The sequence below is a fragment of the Ovis canadensis genome, chromosome 20, assembly GCF_042477335.2.
Source record: "Ovis canadensis isolate MfBH-ARS-UI-01 breed Bighorn chromosome 20, ARS-UI_OviCan_v2, whole genome shotgun sequence".
Lineage (NCBI taxonomy): Eukaryota > Metazoa > Chordata > Mammalia > Artiodactyla > Bovidae > Ovis > Ovis canadensis.
In genome coordinates, this window is record NC_091264.1 from 6,916,571 (window position 1) to 6,930,502 (window position 13,932).

Consider the following 13,932-nt stretch of genomic DNA (forward strand, 5'->3'; position numbering starts at 1 on the left):
GGGGACCTCAGGGACCCGCTCTGGTGGCCTCAGGAAAGGCCAGTCCCCATGCGAGTTCCTCGGGGGCCTCTCGGGATTCCTCTCCCGTCGATGCCGGGGCCTAAGACCTTGTGTGGAGTCGGGGCCGGAACCTGAGGATTCCTCTCCAGTGCTGACATGGATCTTGGGGTACTTCTGGAGTCTCCCCAGGGGAGTCAGTCCTCGTCTCGAATGCGGGCATGCACTTGCGCTTTCCTCCAGAGCGGTAGCAGCAGTGTCACGCAGTCCGCCGCGTGGATCAAAGGATCTATGGTTTTCCCTCGAGTCTTTCCCACGAGGCTTTCCCACGAGGCTTTCCCACAGGGCTGTCCCACGTGCACACGTGGTGGGAGTCGATCCTCGGCTTGAACGTCAAGGCAGTGCAGGGAAATCAGGTTCCTCTGGAATGGACTGACACATCTGGGGGACTCTTGGAATGGTGTCACGACCCTGGAGTTCCTCTCGCCTTTCCTGTGGAGAGCGCCTCCTCTTGAGATGCGACGGGAACGCCGGGAATTCTTTCCTTACGAAACAGGGAAAGGATCCCTCATCTCGAGCTAGGAGGCGGAAACGGGGCTCCCCTGGATGTGTGCGGGACCCCACGTGCTTCCTCTCGAGTGGAGACGGGTATGTCGGGGAACTTCTTGAGTTGCAGCAATGGTGTGAAGGACCCTTTGGAAGTTCCAGTGGTTAGATGTGATTGGCCTCGAGAAGCCTCAGCGGAAATGGGCCTCATCTCGCCTGGAGGGCAAAACCTCCTGGATTTTCTCGAGTTGCGGCAGGTGCTCTCGACTTACGACGGGGACCTCAGGGACCCGCTCTGGTGGCCTCAGGAAAGGCCAGTCCCCATGCGAGTTCCTCGGGGGCCTCTCGGGATTCCTCTCCCGTCGATGCCGGGGCCTAAGGCCTTGTGTGGAGTCGGGGCCGGAACCTGAGGATTCCTCTCCAGTGCTGACATGGATCGTGGGGTACTTCTGGAGTCTCCCCAGGGGAGTCAGTCCTCGTCTCGAATGCGGGCATGCACTTGCGCTTTCCTCCAGAGCGGTAGCAGCAGTGTCACGCAGTCCGCCGCGTGGATCAAAGGATCTATGGTTTTACCTCGAGTCTTTCCCACGAGGCTTTCCCACGAGGCTTTCCCACAGGGCTGTCCCACGTGCACACGTGGTGGGAGTCGATCCTCGGCTTGAACGTCAAGGCAGTGCAGGGAAAACAGGTTCCTCTGGAATGGACTGACACATCTGGGGGACTCTTTGAATGGTGTCACGACCCTGGAGTTCCTCTCGCCTTTCCTGTGGAGAGCGCCTCCTCTTGAGATGCGACGGGAACGCCGGGAATTCTTTCCCTACGAAACAGGGAAAGGATCCCTCATCTCGAGCTAGGAGGCGGAAACGGGGCTCCCCTGGATGTGTGCGGGACCCCACGTGCTTCCTCTCGAGTGGAGACGGGTATGTCGGGGAACTTCTTGAGTTGCAGCAATGGTGTGAAGGACCCTTTGGAAGTTCCAGTGGTTAGATGTGATTGGCCTCGAGAAGCCTCAGCGGAAATGGGCCTCATCTCGCCTGGAGGGCAAAACCTCCTGGATTTTCTCGAGTTGCGGCAGGTGCTCTCGACTTACGACGGGGACTTCAGGGAACCGCTCTGGTGGCCTCAGGAAAGGCCAGTCCCCATGCGAGTTCCTCGGGGGCCTCTCGGGATTCCTCTCCCGTCGATGCCGGGGCCTAAGACCTTGTGTGGAGTCGGGGCCGGAACCTGAGGATTCCTCTCCAGTGCTGACATGGATCTTGGGGTACTTCTGGAGTCTCCCCAGGGGAGTCAGTCCTCGTCTCGAATGCGGGCATGCACTTGCGCTTTCCTCCAGAGCGGTAGCAGCAGTGTCACGCAGTCCGCCGCGTGGATCAAAGGATCTATGGTTTTCCCTCGAGTCTTTCCCACGAGGCTTTCCCACGAGGCTTTCCCACAGGGCTGTCCCACGTGCACACGTGGTGGGAGTCGATCCTCGGCTTGAACGTCAAGGCAGTGCAGGGAAAACAGGTTCCTCTGGAATGGACTGACACATCTGGGGGACTCTTGGAATGGTGGCATGACCCTGGAGTTCCTCTCGCCTTTCCTGTGGAGAGCGCCTCCTCTTGAGATGCGACGGGAACGCCGGGAATTCTTTCCCTACGAAACAGGGAAAGGATCCCTCATCTCGAGCTAGGAGGCGGAAACGGGGCTCCCCTGGATGTGTGAGGGACCCCACGTGCTTCCTCTCGAGTGGAGACGGGTATGTCGGGGAACTTCTTGAGTTGCAGCAAGGGTGTGAAGGACCCTTTGGAAGTTCCAGTGGTTAGACGTGATTAGCCTCGAGAAGCCTCAGCGGAAATGGGCCTCATCTCGCCTGGAGGGCAAAACCTCCTGAATTTTCTCGAGTTTCGGCAGGTGCTCTCGACTTACGACGGGGACGTCAGGGACCCGCTCTGGTGGCCTCAGGAAAGGCCTGTCCCCATGCGAGTTCCTCGGGGGCCTCTAGGGATTCCTCTCCCGTCGATGCCGGGGCCTAAGACCTTGTGTGGAGTCGGGGCCGGAACCTGAGGATTCCTCTCCAGTGCTGACATGGATCTTGGGGTACTGCAGGAGTCTCGCCAGGGGAGTCAGTCCTCGTCTCGAATGCGGGCATGCACTTGCGCTTTCCTCCAGAGCGGTAGCAGCAGTGTCACGCAGTCCGCCCCGTGGATCAAAGGATCTATGGTTTTCCCTCGAGTCTTTCCCACGAGGCTTTCCCACGAGGCTTTCCCACAGGGCTGTCCCACGTGCACACGTGGTGGGAGTCGATCCTCGGCTTGAACGTCAAGGCAGTGCAGGGAAAACAGGTTCCTCTGGAATGGACTGACACATCTGGGGGACTCTTGGAATGGTGGCACGACCCTGGAGTTCCTCTCGCCTTTCCTGTGGAGAGCGCCTCCTCTTGAGATGCGACGGGAACGCCGGGAATTCTTTCCCTACGAAACAGGGAAAGGATCCGTCATCTCGAGCTAGGAGGCGGAAACGGGGCTCCCCTGGATGTGTGCGGGACCCCACGTGCTTCCTCTCGAGTGGAGACGGGTATGTCGGGGAACTTCTTGAGTTGCAGCAAGGGTGTGAAGGACCCTTTGGAAGTTCCAGTGGTTAGATGTGATTGGCCTCGAGAAGCCTCAGCGGAAATGGGCCTCATCTCGCCTGAAGGGCAAAACCTCCTGGATTTTCTCGAGTTGCGGCAGGTGCTCTCGACTTACGACGGGGACCTCAGGGACCCGCTCTGGTGGCCTCAGGAAAGGCCAGTCCCCATGCGAGTTCCTCGGGGGCCTCTCGGGATTCCTCTCCCGTCGATGCCGGGGCCTAAGACCTTGTGTGGAGTCGGGGCCGGAACCTGAGGATTCCTCTACAGTGCTGACATGGATCTTGGGGTACTTCTGGAGTCTCCCCAGGGAGTCAGTCCTCGTCTCGAATGCGGGCATGCACTTGCGCTTTCCTCCAGAGCGGTAGCAGCAGTGTCACGCAGTCCGCCGCGTGGATCAAAGGATCTATGGTTTTCCCTCGAGTCTTTCCCACGAGGCTTTCCCACGAGGCTTTCCCACAGGGCTGTCCCACGTGCACACGTGGTGGGAGTCGATCCTCGGCTTGAACGTCAAGGCAGTGCAGGGAAAACAGGTTCCTCTGGAATGGACTGACACATCTGGGGGACTCTTGGAATGGTGTCACGACCCTGGAGTTCCTCTCGCCTTTCCTGTGGAGAGCGCCTCCTCTTGAGATGCGACGGGAACGCCGGGAATTCTTTCCCTACGAAACAGGGAAAGGATCCCTCATCTCGAGCTAGGAGGCGGAAACGGGGCTCCCCTGGATGTGTGCGGGACACCACGTGCTTCCTCTCGAGTGCAGACGGGTATGTCAGGGAACTTCTTGAGTTGCAGCAAGGGTGTGATGGACCCTTTGGAAGTTCCAGTGGTTAGATGTGATTGGCCTCTAGCAGCCTCAGCGGAAATGGGCCTCATCTCGCCTGGAGGGCAAAACCTCCTGGATTTTCTCGAGTTGCGGCAGGTGCTCTCGACTTACGACGGGGACCTCAGGGACGCGCTCTGGTGGCTTCAGGAAAGGCCAGTCCCCATGCGAGTTCCTCGGGGGCCTCTCGGGATTCCTCTCCCGTCGATGCCGGGGCCTAAGACCTTGTGTGGAGTCGGGGCCGGAACCTGAGGATTCCTCTCCAGTGCTGACATGGATCTTGGGGTACTTCTGGAGTCTCCCCAGGGGAGTCAGTCCTCGTCTCGATTGCGGGCATGCACTTGCGCTTTCCTCCAGAGCGGTAGCAGCAGTGTCACGCAGTCCGCCGCGTGGATCAAAGGATCTATGGTTTTCCCTCGAGTCTTTCCCACGAGGCTTTCCCACGAGGCTTTCCCACAGGGCTGTCCCACGTGCACACGTGGTGGAAGTCGATCCTCGGCTTGAACGTCAAGGCAGTGCAGGGAAAACAGGTTCCTCTGGAATGGACTGACACATCTGGGGGACTCTTGGAATGGTGGCACGACCCTGGAGTTCCTCTCGCCTTTCCTGTGGACAGCGCCTCCTCTTGAGATGCGACGGGAACGCCGGGAATTCTTTCCCTACGAAACAGGGAAAGGATCCCTCATCTCGAGCTAGGAGGCGGAAACGGGGCTCCCCTGGATGTGTGCGGGACCCACATGCTTCCTCTCGAGTGGAGACGGGTATGTCGGGGAACTTCTTGAGTTGCAGCTAGGGTGTGAAGGACCCTTTGGAATTTCCAGTTGTTAGACGTGATTAGCCTCGAGAAGCCTCACTGGAAATGGGCCTCATCTCGCCTGGATGGCAAAACCTCCTGGATTTTCTCGAGTTGTGGCAGGTGCTCTCGACTTACGACGGGGACCTCAGGGACCCGCTCTGGTGGCCTCAGGAAAGGCCAGTCCCCATGCGAGTTCCTCGGGGGCCTCTCGGGATTCCTCTCCCGTCGATGCCGGGGCCTAAGACCTTGTGTGGAGTCGGGGCCGGAACCTGAGGATTCCTCTCCAGTGCTGACATGGATCTTGGGGTACTTCTGGAGTCTCCCCAGGGGAGTCAGTCCTCGTCTCGAATGCGGGCATGCACTTGCGCTTTCCTCCAGAGCGGTAGCAGCAGTGTCACGCAGTCCGCCGCGTGGGTCAAAGGATCTATGGTTTTCCCTCGAGTCTTTCCCACGAGGCTTTCCCACGAGGCTTTCCCACAGGGCTGTCCCACGTGCGCACGTGGTCGGAGTCGATCCTCGGCTTGAACGTCAAGGCAGTGCAGGGAAAACAGGTTCCTCTGGAATGGACTGACACATCTGGGGGACTCTTGGAATGGTGGCACGACCCTGGAGTTCCTCTCGCCTTTCCTGTGGAGAGCGCCTCCTCTTGAGATGCGACGGGAACGCCGGGAATTCTTTCCCTACGAAACAGGGAAAGGATCCCTCATCTCGAGCTAGGAGGCGGAAACGGGGCTCCCCTGGATGTGTGCGGGACCCACGTGCTTCCTCTCGATTGGAGACGGGTATGTCGGGGAACTTCTTGAGTTGCAGCAAGGGTGTGATGGACCCTTTGGAAGTTCCAGTGGTTAGACGTGATTAGCCTCGAGAAGCCTCAGCGGAAATGGGCCTCATCTCGCCTGGAGGGCAAAACCTCCTGGATTTTCTCGAGTTGCGGCAGGTGCTCTCGACTTACGACGGGGACCTCAGGGACCCGCTCTGGTGGCCTCAGGAAAGGCCAGTCCCCATGCGAGTTCCTCGGGGTCCTCTCGGGATTCCTATCCCTTCGATGCCGGGGCCTAAGACCTTGTGTGGAGTCGGGGCCGGAACCTGAGGATTCCTCTCCAGTGCTGACATGGATCTTGGGGTACTTCTGGAGTCTCCCCAGGGGAGTCAGTCCTCGTCTCGAATGCGGGCATGCACTTGCGCTTTCCTCCAGGGCGGTAGCAGCAGTGTCACGCAGTCCGCCGCGTGGATCAAAGGATCTATGGTTTTCCCTCGAGTCTTTCCCACGAGGCTTTCCCACAGGGCTGTCCCACGTGCACACGTGGTGGGAGTCGATCCTCGGCTTGAACGTCAAGGCAGTGCAGGGAAAACAGGTTCCTCTGGAATGGACTGACACATCTGGGGTACTCTTGGAATGGTGGCATGACCCTGGAGTTCCTCTCGCCTTTCCTGTGGAGAGCGCCTCCTCTTGAGATGCGACGGAACGCCGGGAATTCTTTCCCTACGAAACAGGGAAAGGATCCCTCATCTCGAGCTAGGAGGCGGAAACGGGGCTCCCCTGGATGTGTGCGGGTCACCACGTGCTTCCTCTCGAGTGCAGACGGGTATGTCGGGGAACTTCTTGAGTTGCAGCAAGGGTGTGAAGGACCCTTTGGAAGTTCCAGTGATTAGACGTGATTAGCCTCGAGAAGCCTCAGCGGAAATGGGCCTCATCTCGCCTGGAGGGCAAAACCTCCTGGATTTTCTCGAGTTGCGGCAGGTGCTCTCGACTTACGACGGGGACCTCAGGGACCCGCTCTGGTGGCCTCAGGAAAGGCCAGTCCCCATGCGAGTTCCTCGGGGTCCTCTCGGGATTCCTCTCCCGTCGATGCCGGGGCCTAAGACCTTGTGTGGAGTCGGGGCCGGAACCTGAGGATTCCTCTCCAGTGCTGACATGGATCTTGGGGTACTTCTGGAGTCTCCCCAGGGGAGTCAGTCCTCGTCTCGAATGCGGGCATGCACTTGCGCTTTCCTCCACAGCGGTAGCAGCAGTGTCATGCAGTCCGCCGCGTGGATCAAAGGATGTATGGTTTTCCCTCGAGTCTTTCCCACGAGGCTTTCCCACGAGGCTTTCCCACAGGGCTGTCCCACGTGCACACGTGGTGGGAGTCGATCCTCGGCTTGAACGTCAAGGCAGTGCAGGGAAAACAGGTTCCTCTGGAATGGACTGACACATCTGGGGGACTCTTGGAATGGTGTCACGACCCTGGAGTTCCTCTCGTCTTTCCTGTCTAGAGCGCCTCCTCTTGAGATGCGACGGGAACGCCGGGAATTCTTTCCCTACGAAACAGGGAAAGGATCCCTCATCTCGAGCTAGGAGGCGGAAACGGGGCTCCCCTGGATGTGTGCGGGACCCCACGTGCTTCCTCTCGAGTGGAGACGGGTATGTCGGGGAACTTCTTGAGTTGCAGCAACGGTGTGAAGGAACCTTTGGAAATTCCAGTGGTTAGATGTGATTGGCCTCGAGAAGCCTCAGCGGAAATGGGCCTCATCTCGCCTGGAGGGCAAAACCTCCTGGATTTTCTCGAGTTGCGGCAGGTGCTCTCGACTTACGACGGGGACCTTAGGGACCCGCTCTGGTGGCCTCAGGAAAGGCCAGTCCCCATGCGAGTTCCTCGGGGGCCTCTCGGGATTCCTCTCCCGTCGATGCCGGGGCCTATGACCTTGTGTGGAGTCGGGGCCGGAACCTGAGGATTCCTCTCCAGTGCTGACATTAATCTTGGTGTACTTCTGGAGTCTCCCCAGGGGAGTCAGTCCTCGTCTCGAATGCGGGCATGCACTTGCGCTTTCCTCCAGAGCGGTAGCAGCAGTGTCACGCAGTCTGCCGCGTGGATCAAAGGATCTATGGTTTTCCCTCGAGTCTTTCCCACGAGGCTTTCCCACGAGGCTTTCCCACAGGGCTGTCCCACGTGCACACGTGGTGGGAGTCGATTCTCGGCTTGAACGTCAAGGCAGTGCAGGGAAAACAGGTTCCTCTGGAATGGACTGACACATCTGGGGGACTCTTGGAATGGTGGCACGACCCTGGAGTTCCTCTCGCCTTTCCTGTGGACAGCGCCTCCTCTTGAGATGCGACGGGAACGCCGGGAATTCTTTCCCTACAAAACAGGGAAAGGATCCCTCATCTCGAGCTAGGAGGCGGAAACGGGGCTCCCCTGGATGTGTGCGGGACCCCACGTGCTTCCTCTCGAGTGGAGACGGGTATGTCTGGGAACTTCTTGAGTTGCAGCAACGGTGTGAAGGACCCTTTGGAAGTTCCAGTGGTTAGATATGATTGGCCTCGAGAAGCCTCAGCGGAAATGGGCCTCATCTCGCCTGGAGGGCAAAACCTCCTGGATTTTCTCGAGTTGCGGCAGGTGCTCTCGACTTACGACGGGGACCTCAGGGACCCGCTCTGGTGGCCTCAGGAAAGGCCAGTCCCCATGCGAGTTCCTCGGGGGTGTCTCGGGATTCCTCTCCCGTCGATGCCGGGGCCTAAGACATTGTGTGGAGTCGGGGCCGGAACCTGAGGATTCCTCTCCAGTGCTGACATGGATCTTGGGGTACTTCTGGAGTCTCCCCAGGGGAGTCAGTCCTCGTCTCGAATGCGGGCATGCACTTGCGCTTTCCTCCAGAGCGGTAGCAGCAGTGTCACGCAGTCCGCCGCGTGGATCAAAGGATCTATGGTTTTCCCTCGAGTCTTTCCCACGAGGCTTTCCCACAGGGCTGTCCCACGTGCACACGTGGTGGGAGTCGATCCTCGGCTTGAACGTCAAGGCAGTGCAGGGAAAACAGGTTCCTCTGGAATGGACTGACACATCTGGGGGACTCTTGGAATGGTGGCACGACCCGGGAGTTCCTCTCGCCTTTCCTGTGGAGAGCGCCTCCTCTTGAGATGCGACGGGAACGCCGGGAATTCTTTCCCTACGAAACAGGGAAAGGATCCCTCATCTCGAGGTAGGAGGCGGAAACGAGGCTCCCCTGGATGTCTGCGGGACACCACGTGCTTCCTCTCGATTGGAGACGGGTATGTCGGGGAACTTCTTGAGTTGCAGCAACGGTGTGAAGGACCCTTTGGAAGTTCCAGTGGTTAGATGTGATTGGCCTCGAGAAGCCTCAGCGGAAATGGGCCTCATCTCGCCTGGAGGGCAAAACCTCCTGGATTTTCTCGAGTTGCGGCAGGTGCTCTCGACTTACGACGGGGACCTCAGGGACCCGCTCTGGTGGCCTCAGGAAAGGCCAGTCCCCATGCGAGTTCCTCGGGGGTGTCTCGGGATTCCTCTCCCGTCGATGCCGGGGCCTAAGACCTTGTGTGGAGTCGGGGCCGGAACCTGAGGATTCCTCTCCAGTGCTGATATGGATCTTGGGGTACTTCTGGAGTCTCCCCAGGGGAGTCAGTCCTCGTCTCGAATGCGGGCATGCACTTGCGCTTTCCTCCAGAGCGGTAGCAGCAGTGTCACGCAGTCCGCGGCGTGGATGAAAGGATCTATGGTTTTCCCTCGAGTCTTTCCCACGAGGCTTTCCCTCCAGGCTTTCCCACAGGGCTGTCCCACGTGCACACGTGGTGGGAGTCGATCCTCGGCTTGAACGTCAAGGCAGTGCAGGGAAAACAGGTTCCTCTGGAATGGACTGACACATCTGGGGGACTCTTGGAATGGTGGCACGACCCTGGAGTTCCTCTCGCCTTTCCTGTGGAGAGCGCCTCCTCTTGAGATGCGACGGGAACGCCGGGAATTCTTTCCCTACGAAACAGGGAAAGGATCCCTCATCTCGAGCTAGGAGGCGGAGACGGAGCACCCCTGGATGTGTGCGGGACCCCACGTGCTTCCTCTCGAGTGGAGACGGGTATGTCGGGGAACTTCTTGAGTTGCAGCAACGGTGTGAAGGACCCTTTGGAAGTTCCAGTGGTTAGATGTGATTGGCCTCGAGAAGCCTCAGCGGAAATGGGCCTCATCTCGCCTGGAGGGCAAAACCTCCTGGATTTTCTCGAGTTGCGGCAGGTGCTCTCGACTTACGACGGGGACCTTAGGGACCCGCTCTGGTGGCCTCAGGAAAGGCCAGTCCCCATGCGAGTTCCTCGGGGGCCTCTCGGGATTCCTCTCCCGTCGATGCCGGGGCCTAAGACCTTGTGTGGAGTCGGGGCCGGAACCTGAGGATTCCTCTCCAGTGCTGACATTAATCTTGGTGTACTTCTGGAGTCTCCCCAGGGGAGTCAGTCCTCGTCTCGAATGCGGGCATGCACTTGCGCTTTCCTCCAGAGCGGTAGCAGCAGTGTCACGCATTCTGCAGCGTGGATCAAAGGATCTATGGTTTTCCCTCGAGTCTTTCCCACGAGGCTTTCCCACAGGGCTGTCCCACGTGCACACGTGGTGGGAGTCGATCCTTGGCTTGAACGTCAAGGCAGTGCAGGGAAAACAAGTTCCTCTGGAATGGACTGACACATCTGGGAGACTCTTGGAATGGTGGCACGACCCTGGAGTTCCTCTCGCCTTTCCTGTGGAGAGCGCCTCCTCTTGAGATGCGACGGGAACGCCGGGAATTCTTTCCCTACGAAACAGGGAAAGGATCCCTCATCTCGAGCTAGGAGGCGGAAACGGAGCACCCCTGGATGTGTGCGGGACCCCACGTGCTTTCTCTCGAGTGGAGACGGGTATGTCGGGGAACTTCTTGAGTTGCAGCAACGGTGTGAAGGACCCTTTGGAAGTTCCAGTGGTTAGATGTGATTGGCCTCGAGAAGCCTCAGCGGAAATGGGCCTCATCTCGCCTGGAGGGCAAAACCTCCTGGATTTTCTCGAGTTGCGGCAGGTGCTCTCGACTTACGACGGGGACCTCGGGGAACCGCTCTGGTGGCCTCAGGAAAGGCCAGTCCCCATGCGAGTTCCTCGGGGGCCTCTCGGGATTCCTCTCCCGGTGATGCCGGAGCCTAAGACCTTGTGTGGAGTCGGGGCCGGAACCTGAGGATTCCTCTCCAGTGCTGACATGGATCTTGGGGTACTTCTGGAGTCTCCCCAGGGGAATCAGTCCTCGTCTCGAATGCGGACATGCACTTGCGCTTTCCTCCAGAGCGGTAGCAGCAGTGTCACGCAGTCCGCCGCGTGGATCAAAGGATCTATGGTTTTCCCTCGTGTCTTTCCCACGAGGCTTTCCCACGAGGCTTTCCCACAGGGCTGTCCCACGTGCACACGTGGTGGGAGTCGATCCTCGGCTTGAACGTCAAGGCAGTGCAGGGAAAACAGGTTCCTCTGGAATGGACTGACACATCTGGGGGACTCTTGGAATGGTGGCACGACCCTGGAGTTCCTCTCGCCTTTCCTGTGGAGAGCGCCTCCTCTTGAGATGCGACGGGAACGCCGGGAGTTCTTTCCCTAGGAAACAGGGAAAGGATCCCTCATCTCGAGGTAGGAGGCGGAAACGGGGCTCCCCTGGATGTGTGCGGGACCCCACGTGCTTCCTCTCGAGTGGAGACGGGTATGTCGGGGAACTTCTTGAGTTGCAGCAAGGGTGTGAAGGACCCTTTGGAAGTTCCAGTGGTTAGATGTGATTGGCCTCGAGAAGCCTCAGCGGAAATGGGCCTCATCTCGCCTGGAGGGCAAAACCTCCTGGATTTTCTCGAGTTGCGGCAGGTGCTCTCGACTTACGACGGGGACCTCAGGGACCCGCTCTGGTGGCCTCAGGAAAGGGCAGTCCCCATGCGAGTTCCTCGGGGGCCTCTCGGGATTCCTCTCCCGTCGATGCCGGAGCCTAAGACCTTGTGTGGAGTCGGGGCCGGAACCTGAGGATTCCTCTCCAGTGCTGACATGGATCTTGGGGTACTTCTGGAGTCTCCCCAGGGGAGTCAGTCCTCGTCTCGAATGCGGGCATGCACTTGCGCTTTCCTCCAGAGCGGTAGCAGCAGTGTCACGCAGTCCGCTGCGTGGATCAAAGGATCTATGGTTTTCCCTCGAGTCTTTCCCACGAGGCTTTCCCACGAGGCTTTCCCACAGGGCTGTCCCACGTGCACACGTGGTGGGAGTCGATCCTCGGCTTGAACGTCAAGGCAGTGCAGGGAAAACAGGTTCCTCTGGAATGGACTGACACATCTGGGGGACTCTTGGAATGGTGGCATGACCCTGGAGTTCCTCTCACCTTTCCTGTGGAGAGCGCCTCCTCTTGAGATGCGACGGGAACGCCGGGAATTCTTTCCCTACGAAACAGGGAAAGGATCCCTCATCTCGAGTTAGGAGGCGGAAACGGGGCTCCCCTGGATGTGTGCGGGACCCCACGTGCTTCCTCTCGAGTGGAGACGGGTATGTCGGGGAACTTCTTGAGTTGCAGCAAGGGTGTGAAGGACCCTTTGGAAGTTCCAGTGGTTAGATGTGATTGGCCTCGAGAAGCCTCAGCGGAAATGGGCCTCATCTCGCCTGGAGGGCAAAACCTCCTGGATTTTCTCGAGTTGCGGCAGGTGCTCTCGACTTACGACGGGGACCTCAGGGACCCGCTCTGGTGGCCTCAGGAAAGGCCAGTCCCCATGCGAGTTCCTCGGGGGCCTCTCGGGATTCCTCTCCCGTCGATGCCGGGGCCTAAGACCTTGTGTGGAGTCGGGGCCGGAACCTGAGGATTCCTCTCCAGTGATGACATGGATCTTGGGGTACTTCTGGAGTCTCCCCAGGGGAGTCAGTCCTCGTCTCGAATGCGGGCATGCACTTGCGCTTTCCTCCAGAGCGGTAGCAGCAGTGTCACGCAGTCCGCCGCGTGGATCAAAGGATCTATGGTTTTCCCTCGAGTCTTTCCCACGAGGCTTTCCCACGAGGCTTTCCCACAGGGCTGTTCCACGTGCACACGTGGTGGGAGTCGATCCTCGGCTTGAACGTCAAGGCAGTGCAGGGAAAACAGTTTCCTCTGGAATGGACTGACACATCTGGGGGACTCTTGGAATGGTGGCATGACCCTGGAGTTCCTCTCGCCTTTCCTGTGGAGAGCGCCTCCTCTTGAGATGCGACGGGAACGCCGGTAATTCTTTCCCTACGAAACAGGGAAAGGATCCCTCATCTCGAGCTAGGAGGCGGAAACGGGGCTCCCCTGGATGTGTGCGGGACCCCACGTGCTTCCTCTCGAGTGGAGACGGGTATGTCGGGGAACTTCTTGAGTTGCAGCAGGGTGTGAAGGACCCTTTGGAAGTTCCAGTGGTTAGATGTGATTGGCCTCGAGAAGCCTCAGCGGAAATGGGCCTCATCTCGCCTGGAGGGCAAAACCTCCTGGTTTTTCTCGAGTTGCGGCAGGTGCTCTCGACTTACGACGGGGACCTCAGGGACCCGCTCTGGTGGCCTCAGGAAAGGCCAGTCCCCATGCGAGTTCCTCGGGGGCCTCTCGGGATTCCTCTCCCGGTGATGCCGGGGCCTAAGACCTTGTGTGGAGTCGGGGCCGGAACCTGAGGATTCCTCTCCAGTGCTGACATGGATCTTGGGGTACTTCTGGAGTCTCCCCAGGGGAGTCAGTCCTCGTCTCGAATGCGGGCATGCACTTGCGCTTCCTCCAGAGCGGTAGCAGCAGTGTCACGCAGTCCGCCGCGTGCATCAAAGGATCTATGTTTTTCCCTCGAGTCTTTCCCACGAGGCTTTCCCACGAAGCTTTCCCACAGGGCTGTCCCACGTGCACACGTGGTGGGAGTTGATCCTCGGCTTGAACGTCAAGGCAGTGCAGGGAAAACAGGTTCCTCTGGAATGGACTGACACATCTGGGGGACTCTTGGAATGGTGGCATGACCCTGGAGTTCCTCTCGCCTTTCCTGTGGAGAGCGCCTCCTCTTGAGATGCGACGGGAACGCCGGGAATTCTTTCCCTACGAAACAGGGAAAGGATCCCTCATCTCGAGCTAGGAGGCGGAAACGGGGCTCCCCTGGATGTGTGCGGGACCCCACGTGCTTCCTCTCGAGTGGAGACGGGTATGTTGGGGAACTTCTTGAGTTGCAGCAAGGGTGTGAAGGACCCTTTGGAAGTTCCAGTGGTTAGATGTGATTGGCCTCGAGAAGCCTCAGCGGAAATGGGCCTCATCTCGCCTGGAGGGCAAAACCTCCTGGATTTTCTCGAGTTACGGCAGGTGCTCTCGACTTACGACGGGGACCTCAGGGAACCGCTCTGGTGGCCTCAGGAAAGGCCAGTCCCCATGCGAGTTCCTCGGGGGCCTCT